This window comes from Cetorhinus maximus, chromosome 13 (assembly GCF_964194155.1).
Source record: "Cetorhinus maximus chromosome 13, sCetMax3.hap1.1, whole genome shotgun sequence".
Lineage (NCBI taxonomy): Eukaryota > Metazoa > Chordata > Chondrichthyes > Lamniformes > Cetorhinidae > Cetorhinus > Cetorhinus maximus.
The window spans coordinates 101,998,591-102,004,590 of NC_135891.1; the positions used below are offsets into that span (position 1 = coordinate 101,998,591).

Here is a 6,000-nt window from a genome sequence, read left to right on the forward strand (position 1 = left end):
AAACCTTGTTAGTCTGTCCACCCCACCCCCACTAGAGCTGTACTTTGAGTATCCTGTCTTCCATTCTTAATTAGCACTTTTCTTAGACAAATATCACCACCTTCAACACCTCTTTGATGGTTTTGTCTGTGACATCTTTTGATTATCTGCTCCTATCACGGCTTGCTTATCTCCACAATCACCACACCCTCAACTTCTCTCTTCCCCCCCCCGCCCCCCCCCCCCACCTTAAACCAGTTTATGTTTCTCCTTTCTCCTAACTATGCTTCAGTTCTGCCGAAGGGCCATGAAGGCTCGAAACGTTAACTGATTTCTTCTCCGCCGATGCTGCCAGACCTGCTGAGTTTTTCCAGGTAATTCTGTTTTTCCACTGGAAGATTGTATGTCTTCCTGCGCACCATTTTCGTGTGCTGATGTGGGTTTTGTAAGCCCTAAATGACAGACCTCCTTGGCAAGCCCATGGTCACTGGGGAAAGCCTGCTGAGGGGTGGGGAACATTCTGATAGGTGAGTAGAAATGTTTTCCGACCTTCAAATGTCACCATTAGATACAATATTGTAATTTAGATGTGTTTTAATGCAGTTATTCATCATAGGGCTCTGTCCTGCAAAGGTAAGTTGACCATTACATTAATTACCATTGTATAAGTGTTGACATGCATTACAGTACTTTTTCCTTTGGAGAATGAGCCATTATGCACGAAAAATGTAACAAAATGTGTTGGTAAACTCTTTTTGTCATGTTTGGCATTGGAACTAAATGTACAGAGAGCCCTTACTGTGAAAAAAAAATACCCCTGCTTTTGAAAGGTAAAGAAATTCTAAGCACCTGCTTCCCTCCATTGATTGACAGGCAACCTGCTTTGAAATGGAGAAGACACCATCTGTTCATTCAGGCTTTTTAATTTTAGGCTTTGGAGCTGGAAGCCAATATTTTGATAGCTGGGGGCATTATGAATGCTTGGCAGAGTTCCAAAAGCTACTGGTTTGTTAACACAGCTGCTTGGGGGGAATGACTGACAGTTTTACAAGGTTGTAATAACATACTCTGCCTTTGATGTGGTTTCACAGTATATGGTTCTTTGTTTATACGACTTAATGGCCTCTTAAAGGATTAACTTTTTATTCCATGGAAAAATATTTTTGCAGTATCAATGGTAGTTTGTTTGAATGTGAGTTTTATTAGATTGTCACAGGTTTAATTTTTTTCCAACTGCAATTAAAATAATTTCCTTTGCTTAACATGGCTCCTGAGGAATGTACATAGCGGATACTGGGTGTGCGGTTATGGAGGATATGGGATGGGGGGGCATGGAGGCGACATGAGAGACCTGAGGGGGCATGGGTGCAGTTGTGAGGGGTGAGGGGTGAGGTTTAGGTGGCCTTTAAACGATGTTGAGAGCTGGACTGCTTTCTATATGAACAGATGGGCCTTCTAACCAGCCCACCTGTGCATCCACACTCTTCCCTCATTCCACTGCAGCTCACAAATTGCGTTGTGAATCTGAACCCTGTGTGAAAAAAACAAAAATCTCAGGCAAAGTCACACATAGGTCGGGTGTGCATTTCGGAGGCCACAAAGTGCACAAGTTGCATTTTCCCGCGACTTACATGAAAATCCAAGCCCCCGTGTCAGCATTTGACTGACTGCTCAGATATAATGCAACCTCTTGCATTCTACTCCAACAATCAGCCTCTGCAGAAGAAAACCATCTCATGCTCCTGTGTAACACTTTCCATTCCAAAATCAGAGCTATGCCTTGCAAGCTGTCATATTAGGGCCAGGACTGTAAGGGTTAATGTGAGACTGGGGAAACAGTACTCCCACATTATGATGAAAAGATTCACACAGCAGTAGTACAGTGTAGCGGTGAGTACGGTAGAGGTCAATGTGAAGAAAGCGCCTTGGTCAGTACTGTATCCTGTTTACATGTATATAGTTAAGTGTTATTAATAAACAGTTATTATTCAACCATACAAGCCTCTAGAACTCTTCATGAGGCAACATGCAACCTTACAACCCAAGCCCTTGTACATATGGGAGGATGTTGTATGTTGTTACATGAAATCTGCCTCTACAGTGCTGTGATATATCCTGACCCAGTCCAGGCTCTTGCTGCTAATTCTAAATCTCTTAGCCCTGTAACCTGATTCTGGTTAGGAGCCAGAAGTGAGAATTGTCACTTAAATCTCACTGTGCTGGAGGAGCAACAATGGCTCTTCCAGCACTATAATATTTACATGCTAAATCTCCTTTCCCATTTGCAACTTCAGAACTATTTCCTCTGCTGATTTAAAGTCAGACTCAAGTCAGCAGGGGGGGATGCAGAGAGAGAAGGTTTCACAACAGCAGTAGGAGTCAGACGTGATGAAAAAAAAAGAAAGACTTACATTTATATAGTATTTTTCACAACCACAAAACGTCTCAAAGCACTTTAGAGCTAATGAAGTACTTTTTGAAATGTAGCGACTATTGTCATATAGGAAAAGCAGCAGCCAAATTGCACACAGCAAACTCCCACAAACAGCAATGTGATAATGACCTGATAATCTGTATTTGTGATGTTGATTGAGGGATAAATGTTGGCCAGGACCCTGGATACAACTCCTCTGCTCTTCTTTGAAATAGTGCCATGGGATCTTTTACATCCACCCAAGTAGGCTAATGGGTTCTCAGTTTAACATCTCATCTGAACAGTGCAGCTCTCTCTCTCAGTATTTCACTGGAGTGTTAGCCTTCTTTGTGCTTAAGCCCTGGAGCGGGAGTTGAACCTGGAACCTTGTGACACAGAGAAGTGGGAAAGGAGAGTGGCTATTTAAATATCACAGTGCTTCAGGAGTGGAGAAATAGCTGACAGTAAGGTAGCACTCCAGGAAACAAACATTTTTCTGAAGAAAGCAAAATCATTTTTCTGTTCCCGTTGATCAAGTTTTGTGCAGATAAAGTCCAGATATAGCTTTGCCCCAAACAGAGAATTTCGCGGCCTCGCTGATTAATAATCATAATTAACATTGTTTTTTTTTGTATATAGTCAAAGAGGATTGAGGCTCACAAGTACAAGTCACATTGTAGGCTTATGTCGAAACACAGACAGGATGTTCTCGATTTGAGCTGGATTGAAATGTCGGTCCCAGAGGTGAAAAACAAGTTGTGCTATTAGACTGTGCCACCTGCCCCCACCCTTGCTTTATTTGAATTGAGAGCAATGAGTCTCATACAAATCATCAGTCCCAGAGAGATGACACTCAAGTTGTGTCAGGAGCTGAAGTGAATATTATCCTCTGGGGTTTATGAGTAGGGCTGCACTGATATAATTCTTCAACAGAAGTTACTGATTTACCTGCCTAGCACATGCATATGTTTTCCCAAGAGACAGTTACTATTTTATACAATCTGATTTAAATGCTCTGCTTCTTAACCCCAGCCATCTGTGATGTCAAGTGGATGATCTAGCATCAGAATAGATAATTCAACATGATTTATAATTAACCTGTTTCTGTAATTAAGTCACAAATTTGTTACAAAAGAATTACTTCCTTTTCAGAAGAAGACCTGAGTTAAAAACCCCAAGTGTCCTAAACACATAGAACCCCTGATACAGACGCTTGGAATATCTTGATACCATTTTGTTTCAGATTTATGGCATTATAAGCCCAGAAAACCCCAGGGGCATGATCAGAGCAGTTACACGGGGTTGTGTCAACTGCTCAAGTTTTCCTTTGATAGCTCACGGGCATATTTATGGCAACTCCCAACGAAGATCTCCTGGGGCTGGATTTTCGGGTCACCGGGTGGGCGCGGTGAGTGGCCGGGAAACAGTCAGCTGCCCGCAATCAGCCCCCGGCTGCGATTTCGCGCCGACCGGCCAATTAACGGCCAGTCAGCATGAAAGGCATGCTGAGAAGCTCGGTGCTGTCGGGGTTGGGGGGTGCTGGGAGGAGGATGAGCGCAAAAATCTGCGCATGAAAGCTCCCTGAAGGCACAGAGCTGCCTCAGGGAGCTGAAGGATTGTACAATCAAGAAGAAAGATTTTTAAAACTGTTACAAACATGTCCTGAATTAGAACTCAGTAACAATGGCAGAAACATAATAAAAATGATGTCTAAACATTTTTATTCTTTTTCAAATTACGGTTGGAAACCTCACCCACCTGAGGACGAGGTTCCCTAAAAAATCCAAAGGCCACCTGGCTGATTCACCCGAAAAATTGCTTTTAATTAATGGATTAAGGGCCTTAATCAGCCCCTTAATTGTCGGCAGGCGCGCTGCAGACTCTCGCGCGTGTACCCACCAACCGAAATATGGCACGAGTGCACAATGACGTCGGGACGCTTGCCTGCTGTCATCACGCGCTATTTTACTCCCGATCAGGTTGGGTGTGCACCCGCCCGCAGAAGGTAAAATTCTGCCCCTGATGCAGGTGGGGGTTGGTCAGCCCAGGATGGGGGAGGGCGCGGTGGGGAGTGTTGGGGAGGCGGGACGTTCCGGGCCTCACCCCGAAAGTAGCTGAACGTTTTGCTCCTGTGTTAAAAAATCTTCCCCTCAACCTTGATCTTCAGGGATCCAGACCACCCAAGCGTAGACCCAAAGGTGGGTTCCACATGCCTCAGTTTCTACAAGGTACACCTGGTTAGAACAAACAAAGCCATGCTGACGTTACAACAGTTCTCAACTGAGGGCTGAGGAGCAGAAATCCCCAATTTAGGATGAAAAGTCTTATTCCAGAACAAGGTAAGTCACCATTACTTACTTCCAACTGCTGTGAGAAATGCTTTTAATTTCTACTCTCCGTTTCCTCCCAAGTAAACAGTTGTTAATTCAATTTGCGGCCTTCTCCTGAGAAGTACTCCCCGAATCTTCTCCAATAGTCAGTTTTGTGGTACCTTATCTAATGATTTCTGGAAGTTCATGTACATCACATCTACTGTGGTTCCTCTGTCCACTAAATCTGTCAGTCTTAAAAACCCTAATCAGTTTTGACAGTCACTTGCATTTCACTTCCTTGCTGTCCTTAATTAATCCGTGTTAGTTTTATCCCATAGTATGGCTTTAAAAGTTTAGCCATTACTGATGTTTAATTGACTGCCTTGTAATTATCTGATCCGTCTCTTACGCCCGGCTTGAACAGAAATTCTACATTGGTAACTTTTCCGTTTTTTGGCATTACTTCCATTTCTAAGCCTGTTTGAAAGATTGGGTTAGAGCAGCTATTGGCTTTGTCTAAAACAATGCAGTTTAAAAAAACGCTTCTTCTATTTAAATAAAATCTTCGTGTAAATTCATGATGATCACAAAGTGATGTTATTATCTTATTCAAAACAAAAACAGAAAATGCTGGTAAAATTCAGTCTAACAACATCTGTGAAGAGAAAGACAGAGTTAACATTTTGAGTCCGTATGACTCTTCTTCAGAGTTAAAAAGAAGTGAAAATGTGATGAAATTTATACTGTTTAGAGGGTGGTGGAGCAGGTGAAGCTGGATAGAGGGCCAGTGATAGGTGGAGGCAAAGGAGAGACTGACAAAGATGTCACAGACAAAAGGACAAAGGGGCGTTAATGGTAGTGGTACTGGCTAAAGGAGGTGCTAATGGTGACATTAAGGGTAGAAAGCAGAATGTGATAATAACTGGACAAGGGTAAGCACCCTGGAAAGAACAACATGAACAAGTGAGAGATGGCCCGAGTGGGGGTGGGGTGGGGAGAGGGGACAGTGGTGGGAAAAAAGATCGAAAATAGGATAAAAGGTGGGGATAAAACAATGGCCAGGATTTTCCCATCGGTGAGCAGTGGCCGGGGCCCATTCGCCGACGCGTAAAATGACGCAGAACTCCCGACGTCACCGCGCCCCCATTTAAATTTTCAGGTAGGCAGGGGCTCAGCAAAATCAGCTGTGCACCCGCCGACCTGTCGATGCCCAATTGAGGCCATTGACAGAGTCATTTAAGTGATTAATGGACCTGCCCATCCAACCTTAAGGTTTGGTGGGCAGGCCAGGAGCCC

The 6,000-nt window shown here is 43.6% G+C and overlaps 1 long non-coding RNA gene across 1 annotated transcript in view; it reads right to left on the reverse strand.

Moving 5' to 3' along the window:
* LOC144689241 (uncharacterized) overlaps positions 1-2,466 on the reverse strand; it is a 39,655-nt gene extending 37,189 nt beyond the window's left edge. Inside the window, exon 1 of the long non-coding RNA XR_013578605.1 lies at positions 2,434-2,466. This is a non-coding gene — a long non-coding RNA (uncharacterized LOC144689241). The remainder of the gene's footprint in view (positions 1-2,433) is intronic.
* Positions 2,467-6,000: the final 3,534 nt, after the last annotated feature.